Below are 26,571 nucleotides of genomic sequence, written 5' to 3'. Positions count from 1 at the left end.
GGTGCTCAAGCCATTTATCATACTACACATGGTACTGGTACAGCTAATCAACATAGTATTTGAAACTTAGCAAGACTGAAAAAACAAGCCTACTATAGTCCAGGACAGCAAACACATGGCTTACATATGCACACCCTGTTATGAAAGATGAAAAAGAATGAAGTTTTTCGCTAATGATGCATTAACAAAGCTATTCTGTTTGTTAAATGCAGTGCAGACCACATAGCATTAATTAGTGCAATACTCATCTGAATTGTGGACATTATTTATGTAAGACAAGTACCATGCTTCATAAAGGCCTAACTAAAATGCTTGTGCATTTACTCAAGTAAAATGGCATATTCTATTTTGTCAGTTACACATATTAAAAAAAAAGGGAGCAAATTACGACAAGCTAACAGAAAAAATATCATCTTATTACTTTTAAAATGTTCAGGTAGTTTCTGTGCTGTAGGAACCACATATACAAATGCCAGATTGTCTTTAATTATTTCTCTTCTATACAGTTAAACCAGTCAACAGACCATATATTGGTAGCTGTCCTAAGGAATCCATTTCAATTCTTGACACAAATTCTTCATACTAAAACATTTAGTAAAAATCCAATTATATTAAAAGATATTTCAGCTTACAAAGGTGTTAACTCCCCATTTCTGTTCCCATTTTACAGCTTTAGCAACATTTTAAAGAATCATCCAGATTATCCTTATTTTACTGTCTAAAAATAGTTACTAGATGAGCCAAAATATTTGCTTGCAACCCAGAGCAATCCCCACATCCCAAGAACCCTTCAGATAACGTAGTCTGAAAACAACTTTTTTTAGTGGTTATCTTTTCTGATTTGCAACTTCTTACTGTTTATTCTTCCTCTACCAAACAACACCCAAACCTGGGGTCGTATCTGTGAGTCCTTCTGTATAACTTACTGTGACAAAGACTGAAAGATAAAACCATGTAGTTGATTGACTCACATCTTTACAGTTCCTGACCACACAGCTTTATACAGCTTAAAGACTCAATGTATACAAGAGCAGCAGCCCAAATCAGTTATTAACTATGATATCAATTACTGCATTTTTCTACTTAAGAATCCCAAAACCCACTCCTAAACTTCTGGCTACTGGCTACTCTATGTTACAGCTAAGCAATAAAAACAAGGATATTCCTTGCTTCTCCTGAACTATGTTTTCAGCAATTGATTTCTGGGAGGCCATGGGGAGTTCTTTTGTTTTGTTTTGTTTTTCTGTTTGTTTGGGTATTCTTATTGTTTTGAGTTTTTTGGTTTGGTTTGGTTTTTCTGGGGGATGAGGAGGAAGGTAGGGTTTTTGGGGGGTTGGTTTTTTTAGCCTTTACAGAGAAAAATAATTGTTTAAGCATGGCTCTAGTTTTTCCATCCTATATCAACACCTTTTAATCTCTTTCACTATTATTTGCAATTTGTTTAGTCATATGAAGGGAAAATAAACTTTAAGACAATTTTCATATTTTTATAAAGTTTCTCATTTTTTCCTATAAATGCTTATTTTTCATCTCTCAGGCATGTCAGTGAATATTTTTCCCCACCAATACACCTGTTCTCACAATGCAGGAAAAGGAGAAAACTATACGTAGGTATATAACACACACTTTTTCTAAGTTGCTTTAAGCTTAGTGTTGTTTTAGAAGGTTCACACTGACTAGGATCAAATTGGAAAGTTATTTGTACATCCACTTACTAAAATAAAGCATTAATAAGAAGCATTAGAAAGACAACTTATTTCTGAATGCAAAGACTGAGGTGTTAAATATAAAACTACATTAATTACATCCAAAATAGCAAGCTACTACTTCCTACCCAATTTATTGCATTGTGCTACGTCACAGTATTATTCAGCAGAGGGCATTCTGCTGATCAGATATTATGCTGACATGCGAGCCCCATTTTAGCCTTAAATTTGTATACAAAGAAGCAAAATAAAGAGCATGCAACCAAAGTGAAAAAAACTGTCCTTGCAAATATATTCTCCTGAAGGAACTCTTGATATTCTAGGGATAATGCTACTTATAACACTGAACACACTCACAAAGGAGATTTATCTTCCACAAGCATCAGAGCACTTGATCAGGACCGCAAGTATTCCTATTTGATAAATGGGAAAACCTGGGAGAAATGTTATTTTCATAAATTTGGTGGCAGGCATGAAAAGAATCCAAGTCCATAATTATGATACCTTTACGGTATTCTATAGAGCAAATGTTAATATCTTTAACCACTAATTAATTGTCTGATTTGTAATATTAATATTGGTTTCAGGTGAAACTTCCTTAACTTTATCCAAAAAAACTAATAAGCAGTGAACAAGCCTTCTACATACTTCAAAACTAAGGATGTGCTAGATGCAGGTAATATAATATCTTTAAATGGTGTGCTCTGATTTTCAAAATATAGAAGACTTAAATAAAATTGAGATTGCATAAATATAACATCACCAGTATCTACCTAAAAGCCCTAATATCTGTAACTCATTTAATGAAAGTACAGAATAAACAAGCTGCCCAGCACATCTTGGTGTATACTTACATCATCAGGAAACCAATTTAAAATTGGAAATAATGTTTATTTACATCATCAATATTCTATTCTTGATTTTTTTCTTCTCTGTAATTTTTTCTTTTAAAGCATCTTAGAGCGCTTTTGAACATTTGGTTTGTTCTGTTTACCCCCTTCGATACCTGTACATTTGGAATTTCATACCCAGAATCTTTTAATTGACACACTTTTAGATCATCTACTTACCAAAGAAACATGCACTTTGCTTCCTACTTCACAATAACTAACTACACAGTAGAAATATTTTAGGCTAGAGACTAATTATTCTAATTATCCTAGGGTTTACACCTCAGACAGATTCTTAACTCCTGATAAAATGTCCTGTTTTCTTGCAGCAGCACATACTGAAAGCATTGACATTTTTAAGAAATAAGCCAGATAGAATATTTTGGTGCATTTGCCATAGACAAATAGTATTTTCTTCTGGACAATTTGATCTTACACTGTAAATTGTACATGCAGTGCATGTTTCATTCACAGATGAATTCAGTAAATAGAGGCAGGAAATTTTCTGAAAAGAAAGGATTTTGGTTTAAGATCTTCCACATCTTTTTCTCGCTCACTTGGTCAGAAAAGATGACTGGAGACATACAGCATGCAACATAATTCAGTGCTCTCCTCCTCTTGAAGGGTACGGCACTGTCAGACCACAAGGAAGAACAATAACGGAATTGTAACCAACAAGCACTTTGTCTTTGAGAGACCACTCAGAAAACATTAACTACCCAGCAGTGTTAAGAGGCCTTTGTTGTCTCAGTAAAAATGAAAGCATTTTTGCTATCTGAGACTTCACTCAAACTGTGACCTTATGTTCTGAAAGTCAGAATCATCTGCGTGACTCAGTAGCTTTGGTCAGGTTCTTGATAAGGTCTCTACAGAGGATCACTGCAAGGATCTATAACACTTTCTGGTCAAACACGCAAGTGCTTATAGACTGTACTGTTTATTCTCCTGTATCATAAATTAAATCTTATTACCTCCAATTATCAGCTGAAAATGACTACATATATATATATGAACATGGTACGTGGCTCATGTAACTATTTAAACAGAAGTCACTCAATTAAACAAATCATTGTAGCATGCACTCTAGTTTAATTTTTAAACCTTTTAATATTAATTTTCACAAAAGAAATAAAAATAGACTTTTACAGAATATATGAAGGATTGTTTCAGTAACAAAAAAAAAGTCCACACAGCAGTCTGATTTATCCCACAGGACTGACTGATTTTAGGTAAAAATGTGTGATTGAGATGTTAGTCAATTCGGACATACATCTTTCCCAAAATGATTTAAAAAAAAAAATAGTGAACAGAAGTGTTTCGGAAATGGAAACTGATAAAAAGGTCATAAGGCCAGATATTGCACAGCCTAAGCTGCAAGCACAGCTTAGTTACTGTGAGAGACTGGAAAATATTATTACTGGCTTGAAACAGCTAAGGTGTGTGTGGGAGGGGGCAGGGTAAATTCTGCCAAAGTGAGACAGTGCACTGCTCACATTCCCCACCCTCCAGAGCCTCTGGGACAGCTCCAGAGCAGCTCTCAGTCACTGGCAAACTGGAAGCACTGCTCCACAACGTGGCCCTGGAACCCCTAACCCAGCTCCAGAATGGCTGGATGACTGGAAGCCCCACCTGGGGGGGAGGTGGCCCGCAGGAAGCCAGAGCAGATAAAAATCATTGTACAAGGCCTCCATGTGTTGTGTCCCGATTGTCCTTGGCTCCTACCATGCTGGAACCACAGCAGTGGTTATATTTTTGCTTTCTCTCTGTCTCTTCTGATTTCCTCTTCTTGCAATCTGGGTAACTTAAAAGTTGGATGGGCTGCAGTTTGCTAAGTCCATGCTTCGTGAAATGCTTAACTGTGATTGAATTTGCCTTTGAAAATTGCCAATTTCCCTTATTTTCTAAAGTTTGCCAGTAAAAGTTTGTGGTTTAAGCTCCTGAAAAACATTGTTGTGGTTTTTCCCTTGTGCCCTCTCATGGTATAAAAAAACCAAGGCGCCTTTAAGAAACTTGCCCTGAGAGATTGGGGCCTTACAGTTACATTTAACCACACATAACCATAAGCATTGCAAAATTCTGTATACAGAAAATAAAGCAACAGTGTCTCAACGTATAGCAGTGCTAAATCCACCAAAATTAAGTGGTTTTGAGAGAAAATCCTGAGATTGTCTCAGAGGTTTTTGTAGCATAAAAAAAATACTGTGAATTATGGTAATATGTTTCGTACAAAACAAGGTAGTTTGCTCTAAAACAACCTTGAAGGAATATGATTGAGGTACCTGTTTGGCCCAGAAAAATATACCAGCACACACACAAACAATTCCACTCCCCAAACCCCTCTAAAACAAACACAACATAGCCAAACACTAAACAATCCATCACAAAGACTTACAGTCTCTTTAAAAACCTCTTTTAAAAAATTTCCTAGCAAAGGTTAACAGTTAAGCAATATACCTGTATCGCTCAACACTCCCTATTCCAAACCAAAGACCATGCGTTTTTTTCACTCATTTGATACTTCACCTGGTCACTTGTTGCTTGCTCCTACCTGTTCCTGCACAAACCTTGCGTCATAGCTGAGCTCTGTTGTCAAGGCATGGGTGAGACTCTAAAGGACCAAAGCCTGAAGCAGGGGATATCAAGTACATTCGTTCTCCTAATTGTTAAAATCTTTTCAGTTCTAAGTGGTTAATATTCAACATGTACTTTTGCTACAACTGAAAAAAAAAATATTTTAACTTAATGTAAAATAAGATCCAGACTTGTGCAACAGAGAAAAAAAAACAGCTATTTTTTGCTATGTGAGTCTGTGAGACATTGGATTATTATATTCGTTATTGACTTGGACCAACTCAAATGGGGGGGTGGAGGGAAGCGACAGGGCAAGTTTCACAAAGGTGAGGTGACACCCTATGCCATAACTCAGACCCTTGGAGTGTCCTTGGGCAACCCCAGGGCAGCTGTCAGTCAAAAGCAGCCTGGGAGCATTGCCCCAGACCACATCCCCTTTTCTCCCTAAACCAGCCTCTGACACACCAGGAGAAGTGCCCCTCACCCTTCCCCGGAGCCCCAGAGTGGTCAGTGGGCTGCAAATCCCACCTGGGGGCTGGGGGGGTGTTGCCATAGGGGGGCCAAAGCAAACAAAAGCAGCAATGTGCTCTCCATGCTCCTTTAAGCCCTACTATCTTCTGGACTCCTGGTACATGGATCTACCCTGGATCTAGAGGTGGTAGCTAGAATTCTCTTTTTTTCCCCCTCTTTACTTCCTCTTATTCTCCTAATCTCCTTTCTTAATATTTTGGGTAGCTTACGACCGGACAGGTTGGATTTGGCCAAGTTGTATAGGTTAGCATGTGCTAAGTCAATGCTTTGTGGAATGCTTTATTTTGGTTGAATGTTGCCCTTTAAACTTTTGCCAAGTTCCCTTATTCTTTAAAGTTTACCAGTAAAAGTACCCCCTGAGAAAACATGTGCAGCATTTCTCCTTTTTGCTATCCTAAGGCTTTAGAAGAACTGAAGGCTCTTCTAATAAATTCAGCAGGCAAATATGTGGAGCCTTGTATATTTTTAAAGCAAAACCCCTTTGGTGAGCTTGTATCTTAGAGCCTGGGGTCTTACAGAGTCATGCATTAGATTCAAGTTTTAATCTGAGATCATTACTACTCCTAATCTTAGCCAATGCAAAACAAGTTGAACAACTTGCATTTGTTCAAAAGCTTCCCAATTCTGAATTTTAAATTCTACTTCTTGAAGACAGTTTCCCATTCTCTTGTGATATTGTATCAAAGTTTCATTGATATTTAAAATTTGCAGTCTATTGTCAGTATGATTTTTTTTCTCCCCCAAGGTCAGCCTCACACATTATGCCTTGAAGTATCAGATATATCTCTAATGGAAGCTTTCTTATATTTCATCCTTGAAAAATCAGATTGAACTCAAGTTTCTGCTTGGAACCCATGACTTCCAGCTCCACTCATTCCTCAGTAATTACTACATAGCATCAACACCAGCCAAGAAAAACAGTAACAACCCAACCTCCTTAAGCTTGGCTACTTCCAGGACTTCTCTGTTAGCAAGTTCCATATGTTTTCTTCATCTCAAAATACCTATTGTCAGGCTAACAGAAGCTCAATTTTCTTCCACTGTTGCATTGTTGAATCTCCTCTTGATATTTAGGAACTGAAAAGGTGTCAGTATGTATCTCTAGAACCTTCCTACCATATTCAAAACACAACACAAATCTCCTCCATAAGCAGAGTTAAAAAATGTCAAAACTGACAGTATGACTCAAAGGTTAAAAAGTGGGAGGAAATTTACATGCCTTATTAACACATATTTAAAAAACTCTCTTGTTATCGCTGAGTTTTGTGCAGCACAAAGGAAGAATCAAGTATTGTTACACAGTCTGCTAAGCAATTTTCATACCACTAAAACTGCAACATGCTACAATAAATTTTATTTAAGACAATTTTTTTGACAGATAAGTCAATACAGAAGCCTTTTGAATGTTAGTAATTTAAATCCAATAGTCATCACAAAACCTGCTCTTTAACAAGAATTTCTAGTATGGAAATAGCATTTGTTTTGCAGATTGAAAAATAACCACTTAAAATGTTTAAAGTTGTATACTTCATTTATGTGCATTTCAGCCTTTTAAAATAGATAATTTTTATACTGTGGTCAGAATTGGCTGTTGTCAGTTCTGTATAGAAGCTTTCTGCTTATAATGTATTTATACCCTTTCAAGTGGTTAAATCAAGGATCCTGCCTTACCATACTCACACTTGAAATTGTTTCACAATTCACAATATTAATGCTCTTTAAACTCTAAAAAAAAGAAAAAAAATCACATATGAAAAAAACCAGAAAATAGAATACTTTAATTCCCCCTTCTCTTGTTATTTATTTTGCATTATTTATAAAAAAAAAAGTGCCAGATAATCAAGCAACAATAAACAAAAGTAATTAAGCTTCTCAATTTTAAGATATTTCTGTCAAATCCTAAATATTTAGAGAGAAATATGATTTCTGTTACATATGATTCTTCCAGCTAATCTCAAACCACAAAATACTTAGTCAAATACATTTTTTTTAAGTCACAACTGTCTTTCTCTTGAGGTTCTGACTGAACATTTCATGAAATTAGGCTAAGGGTATCTAGGAATCTGTGCCAGCTGAGCAACAAAATCCTCCTCCTCTCCCTAAATACCTACAATGCATTTATTATTAGCATTTCCCTCCTTTTCACCTTAAGTCACAATGGTTTATCTTTTTCTCTCTGATCAATACATTCATAATGACCAAATTTTTGTCTGAGCCCTTTCCCTCAGACTATCTGCACAAGCTCAACCTTTCCTCAACCCTCTACAGAAATTATTTCCAACCAGTTAAGCTCAGAAATTCTTACTTTTAGTTAAAATATACATTAGTGTAATACACTGAAAGACCAAGTGCATCTCTTTAAACTTCATTTTGAAACCAGGACTAAGTTGTGTTTCACCAACAGCAAAATATGGCCACAGAACTAAATTTCCAAGAGTATTAAAACTTTTTGACTTTTTTTTTTTTTAATGAGTTACTCTGCAAGTTTCCTGAAATGGCACTGAAGGTGTTCTCAGTGCTCACCTTTTGTTAACACACTATCAGCTACTTGTATTTGGGGCTTTTTCCAGAGGTTTGCGTACCAAGATAAGCTTCAACCATTGCAGACAGGGAAGAAAAGGCAGGATAGGAAGAGTAAAGTGCCACTGCATTATGTAAAACACTGCAGGTCACATATTAATTCTCATGATAGATGGTGACCTTGTGAAAAGGGGAGCTCAGTGTTTGCAGAAGTTAATGGAAAGCTCCATAGACCATTTGTGCTGAAGATGCTGGCGTAAGCTGGGGTAAAGCCATCACCATCATGCACTGGAAAACTCTCACCACAATCCATGCCAATTGCTCCACAGAAGTCTTTCCAGAAGCCACTGGCAAAGAGGAATTATTTGGACACGTTGGGCCCCTGACTACTGAAAAGTATTGTGATACCAACTAGCATTGAAGTGTGGGCCAAGAGGTATGCTTTGAAAGGCAAAGCATCCCTGCTGCCTTGGACATAAAAGGCGCATTACCATCAAATCTTGACCTCCATGATAAAATCAGCACTTGCTCTTAAGTGGATCACCGCTTGCTAACTACGATGAAAATATCAAGATGCCAAAAGTTTGTTTTGTCACGCACACATTTTTGGTGTTGACAGGACATTTTAGATAGAAGGCAGATCCTTCTTGAAAGGCTCTCCCCTTCAGTAACATCAAAATCTAGCAAAGAGTACAGTAATTTCTATAGTATTTACCTTTCAGATATATGACGTGGTGAAACAAGAAAAAAAATTCTACCGAATACCATCAAGGATCCCAATATCCTCTATGCTGTCCACTCTACACCATGATGAACCAGGTAAATCCATGAGCAAGACGATGTCCTGTCATAGTAACAATTTCACCAACAGAGTATCAAACTTACACCTAATAAATATTTCTATTTCACAATATACACTGAATTTTTATTTCAATCTGCAATTTTTTTTATTTTTACTTCTGTTATTTTCTTGTCACTATTATGAAAACTTTTAAGTATCACTTTTAATATTTACAACCTTCACACTTCTATATTTAGAAATATTCATATCTCTTTTCATAATCTATCTTAAGAGTTGAAGTTTTTTCTTCTTAGCCTAACCATTTGCTGTAATAGAGAAACAAGACCCAATCTGGCACCAATTTTATGCAATTATCTTCCCCATATTAGACCTGATCAGCTGTGAAATCTAATAATTTCTATGTTCCCTTTTTTTAAGAAAACTTTTAGTATAACTCCACTGCCTACTGTCAAGATTTTACAATAAAATGTAGATAACTAGTTTGTAAATAGTATGTTCTTAAGCTATTCCTAATGAGTCTCTGCTTTATTCATAAGTGTAAGTGCAGGGCAAAACCAAAATCTTGACGTTCTATAAAAAACACAGCAAAAAATTCTGATTTATATGGAAAACCCCCCAACTTAAAAGTGAAAAAGATAACTCAGGGTCAAAAAACAGCATGCACATGTTCAGAATATCTATAAAATTAAAAATTTCAAGTCAGATAACATTCATCAATAAGACAATTTAGAAATGGTAATAAAATGCAATCACTATCATTTCTTAAGTCATTGAAGAACTATAAACAATAGCATCATACACTAAGAGCAAGAATAATCTCATATTGACAGTTCATTAATACAGTATTCCAGTCTAAAGAAATATATCCATAAAGATGTGAATCACATACACAAAGTACTGGAAACAACGATTTGCTCATCAGGGAAATCAAGCAGTACCATATTATGTAAGTACCAAGAATATTATATATCTAAGTTCTGGAATCAACTGATGGTTCAAACGCTCTGTTTTCATGCGAAAACCCCCAAAAAGTAGCAGAGACAAATACTGAGAAAATAATGCCCTTCTAATACATTCATACTAAACTACAACATCAATAATAGAAACTTGTGACAAGAAAGCCTATCACTACACTGTCACAAGTATTCCTAAATTCGTCTCTTTTAACTGATCATTTTTATTTTCGTAGAAGTCCGTACTCTGTTTATTTGCTGCTCAAGTGCTAACCAGGCAGGAGAACTTGGATATTACCTTTTGCCAAAACAATCTCTAATTAAACACCATTTGCTTGCAAATTCAGCAGTGTGAACATTTTAAACACAGTCTTAAGTCGAGTTCACTATTTTGTGCAGTTGTCCCTTCCACTCCTAACTGAGTTAGGTCCTGTCACCCACTTTCAACAATATTGAGAAGGACTCTAGTAAAAAACAACGTCAAGGTATAAAAGTTGACAATTGTGATCATCAGAAAAGGCCCAAACAAACCAAAAAAAACCAATCCATAGTTCAACATGCTTGCAAAGGATAACAAGAAACTATTTGTTTGGTTTTTGAGGTCTCAGTAATTCAGAACTACATTTAGAAAATGAGACTCAAAGTCTTTCATTTAATGGCAACAATGCTTTTAGAGTGAGAACTTGGTACAACAGAATGACATTGATGCAGTCCAGGTAAATCTGTTCTATGTGTTACAGAAATTATTTTTGATACTAATAACGTACTGTCATGCCATGTATACACAATGAAATTTTCACCCTGATATTAGATCGACACTCACACCCTTTAAGCAGAAGCACATTTTCACATACTATTCGTTCTCCAGTTCTTTTACACAAAGATCAAACATCTCTAGAACATCCCTCTGTGAATCAGAAATCCAAAACACCTTTGCAATATTCTTTGGTTTTCATTGCAAAAAGGTCTGACATTTTAAGTTAAATTCAGTAAAAAACAGGACCATGCACTACTGACCTCCTGAGGTTTTGGTTCAACTTGGCTGTACATCACAAGTGGGTCTGACTGAGCAGGCATTATGTAAATGGATGGACTTAAATAAAAGGCAGCACTCACATATTAATCCAAGGCCTGGGGTGCTTTCAGAGTAGGCTGGAGACAATCCCAGACACCTGGCTTTTGAAAGACCACCAAGGGAATGTACAAGGGGAGAGGGGGAAGGAAGGTCAGTAAAAGCAGCCTGAAATAAAATTTAACTAAATTCAAACCCATCTTAAAGTATCTGGGTCAGCAGCCTTGGAAAAGTTTCTTTTTAGTTATCAGATGCTGAAATATGCTTTTCTATCTTAAGAATACAAAATGCTTTCCAAAGCAATGCATTATTACATGCTTCAGGATTCAGCAAGAAGTACTACCTGGAAACATGATGGTTTTAACTATAGGTTCAGAATGCATTTTGTCTTGGCAGCTTCAGTGTTTACATTCTCTACCTTAAGCCTCTCTGGAAAAAGTGTAAAAAGCAACAGTGCCATTCAAATTGTGGAGATGCAAATCTGAAGAGCACAAACTTGGCTACCAGATGGAAAAGCTACTGCTCTATAATCATGAACAACCAGGGGTTTAAGCTAGACTGGGCAGACGATAAAATATCAATATAATCAGGTATCCAATACTCTGTTTCAGCTGTCCCTTCTGTCTTCCCACATCAGAGCCTGAAGTAGGTTTTCCATAAACTGCCTTAAAAAAAAAAAAAGATTGAACTGATTTTCTCTTGGATTCTTTCTTCCCTTATGACTATTTATTTTCTTTGTAATGGGGCTTGTTTTAGGTGTTTTTCTTGAAACTCCTGAAGTAGGAGCAGACAGAACATTTGCTTTTCCTTCTTTCCATGATTTTCTTTACCTCAAATTTATTATAGTCTCCTTATCTATATGCTTCTCCATGTTCCTTGCTGTCCATAGCATTGATTTTCAGTTATTTATGACTTTTTGATAAATTCCTGACTCCTCCTTTCTCCCAATCCTTTTGCTGTTATTTTTGCACTTAGCCTCCTACATATTCTTCATCTGATGCAGACATTTGCTTGCCTGTTTGATTCTCTCCTCTAGCAGCTCTGAGGAAGCAGCCAGTGGACATATGCATCAGCTCCTGATCAACAAGCCAACCAGCACCCTGGCAGCTCTGCATCAATCACAACATCTGCTGCCTCCCAAATTGCTGAGCCAAAGACAACAACGCCAAAACCAATGAAAGGATAAGTAAGAAGCTACTATGGGGAGAGGATGTTGGTGTCAATAAAAGGAAATTACTGAAAGCCTATCAAAACTATCTGATGAATTACCATCCATCAACTACTAGCTTGATATGGGAAAAGGGTGCCACCTGGTGCCCAATCCATCTTCCTTAAGTTAGTCACTTAACCTGCTCTTCTGGCTTTTCTGTCCGTTCTTCTCCAGAAGTTCATCTAGTTGTCCACCATGAGTCCTCAAAACTTAACATAGTCTTATAATCTCTTAATCTCATGCAAGTTTTAACAAACCTTGAAACATTTTTGAACTTATTATATCCTGAAAGGAACAAAAGTGCAAGTAAAGTCCGAAACCAAACCCATAAACTGAAAAAGTTATCAAGTAGGAAATGTCTAGTTTGCTTATCCAACAGGTACCCCATATAAATCAACCTGAAAACTTCTTGCTCAGTAATTAGACAGTAGGCCAGAATCATGTGCTCCCTCAAAGAATGGGACAAGAGGAAACAGAATCACTGGATCCTTGCTCTAGAAAACCTGCTTAATAAATGGAGCATTTTTCCCATTATTTTGCTCTTGATCTCTACCTTACTACACCCAGGAAAACACTGCTTTTATTTCCTGCAGTGCTGCTCCCAACTACCCCAACATAAATGAAAGCAAAGGTAGTTATTTTCCAATTCCTTGACATGGATATTTAATAATTTTTTGCCTGTCCAGGATGCTTTACCCTTGTAACTACATAAAATATAAGGATCATACTGAGTCCAAAGTAGAGCTTCTGTCATTGTTTATCACATGAAAAAGTCAGGATTTTTTTTTTTTTGCTGGATATCTGCAATGAGTAATAATCCCGTAGGAAGTGCCCTAGCTGGCTGCAAGACCCTCTGAAACTGTCTGAGTTGGGGAAGAGATATTTCCCCCATAATTGCCCTTTTCTACTTTCAAGCACACAGTTGAAATTCAGCTTTGAGACGTGAATGCTTTCTATTATTCCAGATTTTCACATCTCTCTGCTTTCCTAGGTCAGCTCAGTGGCTGTGGCCTGGAAAATGTGCACTGACTCCAACAATTGGCAACTTTCACCTTATAAAACTGTTCAGTACTAAATACAATATTCATATGTTTGGGTAAAAACACGGTTAAAGGAACAAAAATAAAACCCTTCCTATTACTTATTTTAAAATTGAATTCATACTTCATTTGTCACACTGAATTGAATCACTCTTTATTTTAAGACTCCTTTCAATTTTAAAGACAAAACATTTCCAAGTATTTATTTATACTTAGACTAGTTTTTGATGTAGAGCAGCTGCATAGTTTTTGCCACTTCTACATCCATCTTCTAACTAGAGCATGTTGAGTGATAATGGGAATATATTTGACTTATTTTTATTATTACATTTGTGTTGCGAATGAACTTCAACCCATTGATACCTAAAGGGTGCTGTTTTAAAGCTAGTTTTAAAGTAGCCTAGAGCAAAAAATAAGCACAATAAACAAAATATACTACTCTATTATCAGCAAGATTATTTTCCCTATTGTTTTGATAATTAAAATATTTTTAGGTCAGCTTCGTTTGGGGGGGGAGGCAAACTAAAAAATTGTATTTTCCCTACTGTTAGTCTAGAGATTAACACCAAGTAAACACCATTGTTATTAAGAGCTTTCAACAGCCTTTCACTGAGGCCTTAGTATAATGGTATTTAACAAGTGAAATGTGCAACATCTTCAAGTTTCTATACAACTGTGTTCTATATTTTAAGCTTTTAGTTTTGTGTTATACATATATTCCCACTTACACAGAGTATTGAGTTCTACAGTTACATACGATACCTCCATACATAAGTATTTATATACAAAGAATTATACAGGTAATAACACACACTTGTTCTTACAAGATATTTTAAAAATATGTCTGATGATATAAATACGATTGCTTTCAAAACACCTGAAACAGAATTAAGAACTGTACCCTAGTCATCATAGTAAAATAGAAAGTCTAGAAGGGAAAATTACAAGTTAACTCACATGATATGCCTGCTAAATTTAACAGAAATATCTACATTTTTTTGGGTGTTATAGGGCAGGTAATTGCAAAAACAGAGAAGGAACTGAAAATCCTATTCCTTAAAGATGAGGCAATTTCTTCCTAGGCTAAAGCACATATTTCTTTTTAATTGTCAATACTCAAGTGTCTCTTTTCTAGTTGTGAAGTCATTTATCCCTATCAATCAGACTATAGAGTTTGAAAAAAAAAATATCCATCAAGTACAAGGCTGTTGACTGTCCATTTATTCAATTCCTTAAAAAATACCATTCTCTATGCCCTGAATAGTCATAATTTCCTGACCTATAGGCTGATGAAATGATCAGCAGAGAGCAAGATGAGCCCTTTTATGAAGGAAATGTAAGAACCTTAAAATTAATAATATAGGTGAAATTTAATTTAGCGCAACATTACCAGCAAGCAATACTGTAAACCACTGCTAGCAAAAAATAAGCTGGTTAGACTGGAAGTAAGAACAGAAGCTCTGCTCCTCATTACTCCACTGCAGTTCTCTGCATTTATCTCTGGCTGTAATGCTGTTCCCATAAAGAAATCCACAGGCAGAGCTCACAGAAGACTCCTTGGCAGGGCAACTTCTTTAGAAATGGAATCCAGCCACAACCAAAAGATAGAAGACACAAGACATTATTTGAAAAATAACTATTAACCATTATAATACATTTTATTAGGCAATAATATGTGTGTGTAAATTATGAGATCTACTATACATCCATTTGCTAAAACTGAAGTTTTACTGTTTTCACACACACAGTTCCCAGTTATATTTTATGAAAGCTAGAGCTTAAAAATTAATTTTGAAATTAAAAATTTAAAAAAGCTAAAAATCAAACAGCAAATATTAAGCTCACCAACAAAACACAGATCATTGATTTTTTTCTGAATCATATAAAAGCCCCAAGTCCAATATAAAACATTTCTATATATATATGCACCTTAATGCAATATATAACAAGCATCAGTGAAAACACTGCTTCAGTCACTTAAAGATTTACACAGTCTGTAACATGGTTGACTAATACGATTCTATTATAGCTACTGATTGAATACATTACTAAGAGGAGGGTTTTTTTAAACTTGGAATAAGATCAAAATGCTTGCAGATTTCAAATTGCTATTAGACAAAATAATTATATGCTAAACTAATTACAACTAAAGCAAAACCTGACTTACAACTAATTAAATTTTATTGCATGAAAATAAAGCATAGTCCTTATTTAACACAGGGTACAGCTATAAATGTTTACGAAGTCACCAATCTGTATATTTATTTCAAGCAAAATGCCTAGGTTACACTGACAAAGTTGGAATGTGGGATGATTTGGGCACTCAATAGCTCACTCTATAAAGTCATTCATATCCAAGACAATAAAAATGAGATCAACATTCCTAAAATTGTTGCTTGTACAGCTAAGAAGCAAATCTAAATGAGAAATTCTCCTTTAACATCCTATTTCATTTTCATGTAGATCTTCATTGCAGTTTGACAACAAGGTCCAGGTTTCAATTTCAGGAGCAGATAAGACTTAAATTTATGAGCTTAAGTTCAATTATCAAGGCTTAGAGCTCAATCTTTTTAAAATGCCTATTCAAACCTATAAAGATGCTGACAAGCAGCTTCCACTGAATATGAAGTTAGATATTTTACTCTAAAATCCCACTCTTTGACCAGCTACTATATGGCAACAATATTTTTAACTTTAGCAGAACACTAGCATGCTTGTACAAGCCTAAGTAAATAAATCAATGCTTCTAGCAAGAGAGTAAAGCAATAGGATTTAGACATCAAGAAGGAAAGGTGAATATAATCTCAAAGAGCAGAGAAAACAGAGATTGAAAGAACCAGCTAAAACTACCAGACACCAAAGTTAAGCAGGAACAGCCTATAGCTTTTTCCTGGTTTTACGGACCCTTTACAGAGTCTGAGAAGCATTGTTCTCATTTTACTATTACCAAGCTATTTCTGGCGAGTTCATATCTCTGCTATTTTTTTCCTTCCCTTCTCCCCTTGTTGACCTTTTCAGAAAATCCTAGATTTTTCAACACGTCCTGCCTAATTCAGAGATCTTTAACATAAAGATTTCACTAAAGAATAGTAAAAAAAAAAGTAAATATCCTCCAAAATGACAAAGATAATCTTGAAGACTTAAAACCTAAAGGCAAACTAAACTTTCATGTGCTTTGCTTCAATTCTGTCTCACCCATTCCCATCAATCACACAATCTTCATGGGTAAAATGGCTGACATTGTCCACCCCTTCAAATCATGCATATCTAAAATCAGTGCCTACCATAAATACCTTTTTATTTATATAAATGTTCTAGGCTGTGACAATTATGAAAAGTATCTTGTCTTTCCCACCATCATGCAGAACTTCTCATCAGACTGCACAAATAGAAAACAGAATGGAATAGCAAAGGGAACGGGCTAGCATTTAAGCAATTTTATGAATAACGTAATTAAACCTAGTTCGCAAAAATATCTCTAGTCTTTCCTCTCTCTCCATATAGCTCATGCTGTAGGGCATTGTTAAGGTGTTTCCTCTCTCCCAAGCCACCTGGACTCAGACATTATGGAAAATCAATGCCTTTGGAATCTTTTTCTTACTCTCATGTTTATTTGAAATTGGCTAACAGGTTTAAAATTACTACAGTGGGACTGATGCACACATGGCATGTCTAAATTCTGTTTCTTTAGAACACCAAGCAAAAACCTTGAATGAAACAACAGCCTCAGCAAATAATAAAGCAGACAAATAAAGAAAAAAAAAAAGCAAAACATAATATAGAACAAAAACACCCAAGGAATAATAGGAAAAAACCCACATTAAAAATATAACTGCTTCAGTTACACCTATGCATTCTGCAAGCATATGCTTCTTACATTTTATCATATTTCACTGAAAAACATGCTGGATTGTCTGAGCAGAAGAAAGGCACCTAACTACTGCATAAGCAGGGAAGTTAATAAAGCAGATATTCTGAAAAAGTTTTATGCATTAATGCACTAGCTTAACAATCTTCTAAATATAACCATGATCCCTCCTTATTGAAGATTTTCATCAAGTTGGTACAACTTAAGTTATTTGCAGCAGCCAGAAACCACAAGGGGCTTGCTACCTTAACTTCAATTTCCTAAAAAATGTTTACTTTCTTCCAGATGGCAAGATTAAATTACATAAACACTGTCAGCAAGTTGAATCCTCAAATGTATTCATTTCCAACACAGAAGCTTCAAAACCATCTATAATTTTGTTACTGATGTTTGGAAACAGCTGTAGCTGACACGGCTATGTGTTGTATATGTCAGCATTAAAGGATTAAATATTCTTAACCCCTAATGGAACAAACCTGCTCTATAAGCAAGACACAGACTAAGGTACTTCCGACATTAGTACTACAATAGAAATGTCTTATTAGTTCACTGATGAACAAAAAAAGTCAAAGATTATGTACTTGGCTTTCCTCAGAAGAAATGGTGGGGGAAAGTCTAAAATTTAAGACACACTGGTATTTTTAAATATCACATAGTTTGAGGGACATCTTAAGTTTACTCTTTAGCTACAGAAAAATTTTTTAGATAATTTTACAATTTTTAATTAATTTTTTAGAATAATGACATCATGCAGTTTACAACCAAACCTCAGGGAAAAAAAAAAGAAAATTTTATGTTCCAGTTTTTTGCGTGTGCTTATGTAAAAACATAATTTATACAAATGATGTATGAGTAAATCAAAGTGTACACTTCTGAACAGTAGTTCTTGAACAGTAGTCCTTGGGAAGGGTCCTTGATAGGACAGAATGCCCCAGGTACATTACTGATGCCAAAAACCATGCTGGCATCTTCACCTAAGTCAGTAAGGTCAAAGAGCAGTAGACAGCTTTGCAGTTGATTCCTTCGGTCTTCTGGTTATAGGACTGATGAATGGAGCAACAATTCCTAATGGACCATTAATGAAACAAGTATTCCAATGCAGCCAGGAAGGAAGGTGGCCATTGCATTTTGCTGCAACAGACACCTACTCATATACTGGTGACCTCATTGCGGCAGAAGGAGCAAGAACAGCTTCAGCTGTGAATGGAATAAAACCAGTATCTTTATAAACTTATCCTACATGGATTAAAGAAATTAATAAAGGTGTGGTTTTTTAGACACACACTGCATATGTACGCACTTTATGTACATTGAGCACGTATCCAAGTCTCAAAGCCCTGTTCTATAAGCATTCCTGACCCTACTGTTTCATGGCAATTTCACATTTAGTAGCAGAAGATATTTATAAGTAATGTTGCAATTTCTTTGTTTACACTTGTTTAAAAGAACCTCCTTTATAAAAAGTGCCCAATCCTAAATTGCTCACACCAACAGGAGCTTTCTCTCCAGCTTGAATGGGAGCAGAGGGAGGTCCCATTGCTTTCAAAAAAATGGAAAATGGAAGAAAAAAATTGCTTATGAGCAACATGATTCCTGGTACCTTATTGGGAATTTTGTGAACCCTTTCAAAAAAATTAGATGATAAATTAGGGCTGCCCCAGAGAGTTCAGCATTTCAGCAGATCACATGAAGGGATCATTGGTCTTAAGTAAACCAAAGATATTTTCCCCTTGCAGACAGCACAGCATTTTTGTTCTCCTAAATATTTCCTGAGGTACATTTTAAATTCAGCATGTTTTTTCATTAGACTTTCACATCTTCCCCCTTTCTCTTAGTTTTCATCTCAGTTTTGGCTGTTGCAAGAAAAGCTCTCCTGTTTGTCTGCTTCTACCCTCCACTAAACACTTCTGACTGCATGATAGGAAGGAGTAAGACTCATCTTTTCCCCCATTTGAACTCCACAAGCATTGCAAACCCACTTAATTCCAAACCCAAATGAGATTTAAGATTTTATTTCCTCATTTTAACACAAAAAATCCAGGCTGTTCCTTTTGTCCCATCAATTTAGGGTATGCTTTGGCAGCATATATACTGAAAGCCGTATTCTGGGGCATCAAAATGAACATCGTCAGGAACAGACGGTTCCATCAGTTTTGCCACCACTTTCCTACAGATGCAAGCTGTTCAGTGCCCTGCCACTGGGAGAAAGTTGTCCTGTGGCAAAATGCTATATAAAGTATAATCGCTATGATAAAAAAGCTACCTTATTTGAAATTTGAGGTTTTTTGCACATCTGACATATCACACTTCAACTGTAATGCACAGTAACAACTCGGAGGAAGAAACAGGATAGCAAAGTAGCGTGATAGGTATCTGTAAAATTACTAGTTTTCTTTGTGAATATTTATGTTTATATACTTGCATTCTACATTAATAAGTAAAATATTTTCTTAGTGACATAATACTCTAAAAAGAATAGGCTGGTGATTTACAAAGACTAGTTTTCTTTCTTTTCAAATCCAATATAACCATATATCTCATATATTTCTGCAATCTAAGGTAAAAAATGACGTTTACACAAAGTAGTTTGAAACAGAAAAATGTAGACTCTGCAGAAGGCACATGCAACCTGATTTTAAAGAAAACAGCACATAAAATGACCTCTGTATCAAAGTTAGAGCAGATGCACACTTGCAAGGTCACTCTACCATTGCTGTTTAGAGTAGGTCAGCTTTTGAAGACATATTACTGCAAGCACACTTGCTACCCTGACACAGACCTCACAGGCATGAGTCTACCTTCACACTAGACAGCTTAACTAAAACGCCTGTCTTGCTTAAGAAGGACACAGTGTCCTACACTGACACTCCCAATACTTACATAAAGGTGCAATATCAATTTCAGCTGGCATATAGTCTCACGTTCAGAGTTTTACTTTACCAGAACAATCAACTAGCTAAACACCTTGATTCCTCACCTCAGAAGGAAATCTTTTGGTTTCACTGAAATCATGGGCATGGAGCTGGACCACTATGATTCACATCGATGTCAGCAGATACAGTTATCTAGTCCTCAAAGCTGGCAAAGTAAGTCTGTAAAACCATCCAGTATAATTGCTTGGCATCAGTACCAGAACAGTATGACTTCTCCTGCCCACTGCATTTGTTAACCCCACACCAACTGAGCAAGCTTTTACCTCCGTCCTGAACACACCCACTCCTTCTACAATAGCAGTACAGAACTCCAGCTCTGGGAGTTAGTTCACTGTGCAGAGCACAAAGCCACTCTAGGCAATGTCTCTCTAAGCAAAGTCTAAAACAAGAAATAACTACAACACCTAAACAAGATCACTAGGTATCATGTGGGGGTTTTTTTAAAGAAAAAAAAAAGAAAACTATTACATTAAACATTTCAGCAATGCTAAACACTAAAAAACTGTAGGGAGATATTCTGTTCTGTACATCACTTGAACATAAGAAGTGCATATAGAAATGAAAAAGCAGCTAAAAATGACACTAAAAAATTGAGAAAATAATAAGGATTTAAAACAAACTGACACTGAGCCAAAGTAGCATACAAAAGTCTAGCTGGAAGAACTACAAAATAATCTAGCCAATCCCTACTGACAAATCAAAACCAACCATCTCAGACATGTACCACAAATCGTTAACAATCAGTTGACAGTAGAAGAAAGGGAAGGTACATCTCTTAGAACCAAAAGTCAATTTTCTGTCTCTTTTCTGGAGTACAATGCATTCATTCCAGTGCATTCTGAACAGTGACCCACAGACCAAAACAACAGGCAAAGCTTCAGTTCATGATTCATAGTTCATCTATTCAGATTCACCTGTTCAGATTCTCTCTCTAAAGACAGCTTAAAAATCTTATGTCTCTAACCTTACTTTTCCAAGTTGCTCCAAGGACATTACATAACTGAAATCAGGAAAGGGGATGGATGAAACATTCTCTCTGTTCAAGAAAACTGTCCTTAATCTCAGGAGATTTTCAAGACTAAATGTTTTACACACTGAAGTATGCCTTTTTCATCTCAGTTGTCATTGGAGAACTTTCTAAACATATAACACCTGATTAGGAATTCTCTAAAGATGTTTTTTCCCTTTGGAAAAATAATCCCTTCTGGTGAGTTGCATCCTCTATCCCTAGCCTTTTCATACAGGGAAGCAGAAGGAGGGGTGACAGGTTATGGACCTAAAGAGGCTGAGCACTGCCCACAATCTTCCTCCTTTAGGGGAATACCACTCAACCAGGAGCTCAGCCACCTCCATCCAGCCTCTTTTGCCCCAGCACGGCTCAGCCACTGTTTGAAACCAGACTAACATTAACTTGTCCACTGAGTAAACTGGTAAGTAGGTAAAAACCCAGTAGAGCTCAACAATATACATATATACACATATACCACAACAATACCTGTTCAGCCTGGATTCAAACATGCCAGAATTTTATCATTGTTTTATTAGACAGAGTTCCCATCTTCTTTTGAACAGATAACTGATTCATGGGTGGAACAGACTGCTGTATGTCATTATCTTTTCTTTCAGTGCTCCCTTACAGAGAAGCATGCTCAGGCTCCAAATACTGTCAGTATCTTTACCTTTTTAATATTTCTTTTCCTTGATAACTACCTCATCTATGAGTCAACATCAAAATTCTCTTAAGTAGCAACTAAACATATAGAAGTAGGCTTGTAATCCAGAAAGGTAATCCAAGAAATTATTTTTAAAATTAATATTTTAATTGAAATTTAATTATTTCTTACTACTGGCAAATTCTTAGTCATATAAGGTCTTTGCCAGACTACATGATTTTGTGAAATACGTTCATATAGCTGTTACTGCACACTTTTATGCTGTTGAGGGAATAGAAAGACAATAATTTTCTGCCCATTTAATCTGTGAAGTTAACTACCTAATAATAGTTCTGTAACACCAAAACAACAGACTTCTATTACCCAAGTTGAAGGACATGCTCATCAGTGTCTAGATACAAAACATTTCTCCTCTTTGACTTCATCTTTGGTTCATAGCTTTAAAGCATAAGATGCAACTAAGAAAAAAGCAACAAATTTACAATCAGAAGGCACAATGTGCACCTTCACAGGAACGTTTTTGAGACTACTTAATTTAAGGCTATGCCTATGCTACCATGTACACTTAAAAGCAATCACTCTTGTTACTGATGGTAGCAGCAAGAAATTCATAGTATTAAAATGTGTGAGTTGCTGAGACTGTCACCTAAAAATGTTATTAACATGGTTAGTCAGCACCTTTTTAGGTGTTAGGTTAGTCAGCAAAGTTTTGCAAGGAAATGTAATCACACTGGAACTAGGAAGCAACAGTGGTGGGTGATTTTTAAACCAAAGCAATTGAATGAAAATGTCTTCCACTTTCAAGCATGGTCATATTTGACGATAGGCAACTCAAAACCAGAGCTCAATACATTATCTTAATTCTATATAAAAGTATATGTGAATGGTTCCAGGAAACTCTAAGACAAATTAATGCACCAAGTCAAAATTAAGGGCAAGCCAAAAATAAACCTGTAAAGAACAAGAAACATCTTCCATACAGCCTAATGAGGAGTCAGGTTATATGAGGGCTCTACTCTTAAGTTCTTGTGCTCCTGCAAGCCTTTGGTCTTTCATTGCCTAAGTGGTCAGGTCTGTAAAATAAGGGTAAACTCCATAGGTTTTATCATATCTAATAAAACCCCACTGGTAACTTTTATTCATTAACAACTGAAAAAGGTTTATACTGTCAGTTGTGTTTCAAGCTGTAACAACAGCAGTCATTCCTCTCTTACTGGGGGGAGACAAGCACACAAGTGATTAGAGGGCAAGCTCAGGATACCCATGCATTCAGGAATAATCTGCGGAATTACATGAGAAACACTGTGTTGCTTACAACATGAGAAATAAGGATTTGTTTTTTAATCTATTATATTTAGTTTTGCAACTGTTTACTTTGCCACATTATTTTCATTTTATATTTCTTCCCTTTGCATGTACAAAACCAGTCCCATATGATCCAGGACCACAGTCTGACCCAAAGGGCAAATTGGCAACTGTTCCCGCAGAGAGAAAGGCAAAAGTCTGATCCAAAAAGGGACTGCTTAAACTCAGATTTGGGCTAGGAAAGTGGTAACATCCCTTACAAGCAGAAAGTGATCATGTTTTCCCCATTCTAGCTTTTTAATATCTATGCATTCATGTTGTAGATACATGCTCACTTTAATACCATATAATCCCTTTTAAAAGTGCATTTCCAGCCTTCTTAGCAATATCTTACTCCTAGCTTTCGCTACTGATTCCTTCCTCTTGCATGCCAGCACTAGCAACTGTACCGTGGCACCAAGAGACGCTTTGAAAATTGAGTTAGCAAAGACTAACCCCAAAATAAAGGAAAAGGAAAAATAACTTCAGGGAAAAAAAAAAAAAAGCTTTCAGACAGATAAATTCTGGCTCAGCCCAAAGGCATACCAGCACTCGTGTCAGCACCAGGAATGAAGGAAAAGGACACTTCTGGCAGATTAAAGGAAGCTGTAATTTTTCCCCTTTTCAGATGCATGCCCTAAGCATCAGGCTGCAATGACACATCCCCCCTTCTTTGCCCTCTTCTGATGCAATGTATCTTTAAGTTGTTCATGGGAAGCAGAACAGCTCCAACAGGAAAAATAAAAGTAGCAGCATCATAACCTATAGCTAAGTGATGATGACCTTCTCCGGGAAAGAACAGGAACTGAATTGTGCCGCCTCAAAACAGCAAGGCTGCACAAGGCATAACCATAAGTCCATCACAGAATGCAGAATTACCTGCTGTTACATCAGTTGGTACTGGAGGGTAGGGTTAAAGTGTGAAAACCCCTGTGACTCCCTTATAAATCCATGTCTGGAAAGAGAAATAGGTGGGCAGAGGGGAAAGCTGCATCTCCTCTCTTTGTTTCTCAGACAAAACAATCAATTCCAGGTTAGCCTTTCCTAAAAAAACTTCAAAAGGCAGAAACTACCAATACAGGCATAAATAGCATTGACACTATACTGACAACATCTGCTTCTTAAAAAAAACTCAAATACAAAATACATATGCTAGAGAAATCAGCCCTGTTATATCCTCTGTAAACAAGTGCTGATTGCTGCAACCTCCCTTCTGCTGCTGATTGAATTCCTGGAGAATTAATGCAATCTGAATACAGAGCTAGGGAATCGTAGAATCATAGAATGGCTTGGGTTGGAAGGGACCTTAAGGAATATCTAATTCCAACCCCCTGCCATGGGCAGGGACACCTTCCTTAACACCAAGTTGCTCAGAGCTCCATCCAAACTGGACTTGAACACCTCCAGGGATGGAGCATCCACAGTTTCTCTGGGCAACATGTTCCAGCGCCTCATCACCCTCACAGTTAGGAATTTCTTCCTAATATCAAATCTAAAACTACTCTCTTTCAGTTTGAAGCCATTACCTCTTGTCCTGTCACTATACACTCTTGTAGAAAGTGTCTCTCCATCCATTTTGTAGGTGCCTTCAGGTACTGGAAGGGCACCCCTAAGCCTTCTGTTTTCCAGGCTGAACAAACCCAATTCTCCCAGCCTTTCCTTGTAGGAGGGATGCTCCATACCTCTAATCATCTTGGTGGCCCTCCTTTAGACTCTCAGCATCATTACTTTTATAAAATGGTATATATGGGGAAAAATAACCCCACAAAGCAACCATGTGGTCCTGCTATATGCATGCACATACAATCATTGGAGGGAGACAGGGGAAAGGAAAGAAAGAAAGGGGGAAAGGCAGTCTTGTATTTCACTTTCCTCTCTTTTATTTATGGTTTCTCTTGGTTAACCTGCTCCCAAAAGTTTTCTGCTGTGGTGCTGAGCATGAAACAGCAATTCACAGAGAAGAAAAAAAACATTAATTGCAAACTCATTTCCAGGAGTTGCTTTTCTCCTGTAGGTGTTTCTAATTTAATAAGTCATGAAAATGTAGGTGGTGTGCTCTTTTTTTTAAAAATAATAAACTGAAAAGTCAGTCCTATCTTCCTTATATCCCTGTCCTGCACCTACCACTATGCTGTGGCTATCTGTTGAACTGGGTCAGTGAGCTGACTACCAACCTGGCAAAAAAGAAAAGAAAATTATAAAAATTGAAAAGTAACCATTCAAAATCTTTTTTAACTGTACTGCTGCTCTGAACTCAGTATACAAACAGGCCAACAGCTGAGCTTATACAAGGAAAAGGGTAACAAAGAGGACAGGCTGTAAAGGGTACAGGATGGTAATTTTTTATTTTTAAAGAAAGTACTGGCAGCTTATGAAAGCTTAAAATGCTAATCAAACCAAAGCCTTACTGTTTTTTAAGACAGTTATGAACCACCACAGAGGAGATGAAAGAACAAGCAGTTCCTGCGCTTGTCACACAAAAATCGTATAACCCATCTTCTGCAAGTAAAAATTGGTATCTAACAGTCATTTTCAGCCATCAGGGAGAAATATAACAGGGCTGAGTGAAACAGTCATATGAATGGCACAGTAAAGGAGGAAGAAGAAATATTAACACCAAGCTTTCAGAATCCTTGATACTTTTGATTTGCAGGATGTGAAATTAAACTAAATATATTGGTAATGTTATGAAGGGAGGAAAATCTACATCCATTATCTCCTTACATTTTTTTAAAATATCAGTGAGCTAGAAGAGTTTTAATAATTAAATGCACTTAACCCAATTCTTGCACATTTTCTGATTTAAAATTGTTTGAATTGCATTTAGCAAAAATATTCAAAATAGCAGTAGATACAGTGCTTATCTGTTTATAAGTAAATAACTTACAAAATATTTTCTTCTGAAACAATATCAATGCAAGTCATATTAAAAACATGGAAACTCCTACATATTTGCAGCAACATTTGTTTCTAATGTGCAGTTCATGTATGTTAATGGTCAAGGTCCTGTTTTAACCTAGGGACAACATTGAACCTACAAATCAATGATGAAGCAGTTTGGAAATACTTCTAATGTGATTTTAGTTATAATATTAAAAAAATAAAGTAAACCTGAAAATAATTATTTTAGTTCCAGTTAAAGAAACCCTTAACTTCCACACTATTTTTACATACTTTCATAGCTGTTAATGCAGTTCTGGTTGAGGCAGCATATATGAAATCCTGTCTCTTTAGCTTAGATCACTAAACTGAGACTATGCTTTAGGCATTTCAAAGCAGCGCTACTGCAGAAAGTGTCCAACTTTCAAAGCAATGGAGAGAAGGTCATGACATGCCTTAAAGACCTTCACAACGATAGCCCGTTTGGGTGCTAATCTGAGACAGACAAGATCCTTTATAGGCTGTTTCATTTATTTTCCTCCATTAAGTGGGTATGACACTGAAGCACTGCAAAGAAG

At 36.3% G+C, this 26,571-nt stretch overlaps 1 protein-coding gene and 1 long non-coding RNA gene across 3 annotated transcripts in view; one reads left to right on the top strand and one right to left on the bottom strand.

Moving 5' to 3' along the window:
* TENM3 (teneurin transmembrane protein 3) overlaps positions 1–26,571 on the bottom strand; it is a 459,642-nt gene that overhangs the window by 376,365 nt on the left and 56,706 nt on the right. The window lies entirely within an intron of this gene.
* Positions 5,213–12,258, top strand: LOC108503802. The gene is made up of 3 exons (XR_001876919.1): positions 5,213–5,238; positions 8,941–9,037; positions 12,082–12,258. It is a non-coding gene; the product is annotated as an uncharacterized LOC108503802 (long non-coding RNA).

Source organism: Lepidothrix coronata, unplaced genomic scaffold, assembly GCF_001604755.1.
Source record: "Lepidothrix coronata isolate B3197 unplaced genomic scaffold, Lepidothrix_coronata-1.0 Scaffold0, whole genome shotgun sequence".
Classification (NCBI taxonomy): Eukaryota; Metazoa; Chordata; class Aves; order Passeriformes; family Pipridae; genus Lepidothrix; species Lepidothrix coronata.
The sequence above is the reverse complement of the archived record's forward strand: the minus strand, read 5'-3'. Positions and strand labels throughout refer to the sequence as shown.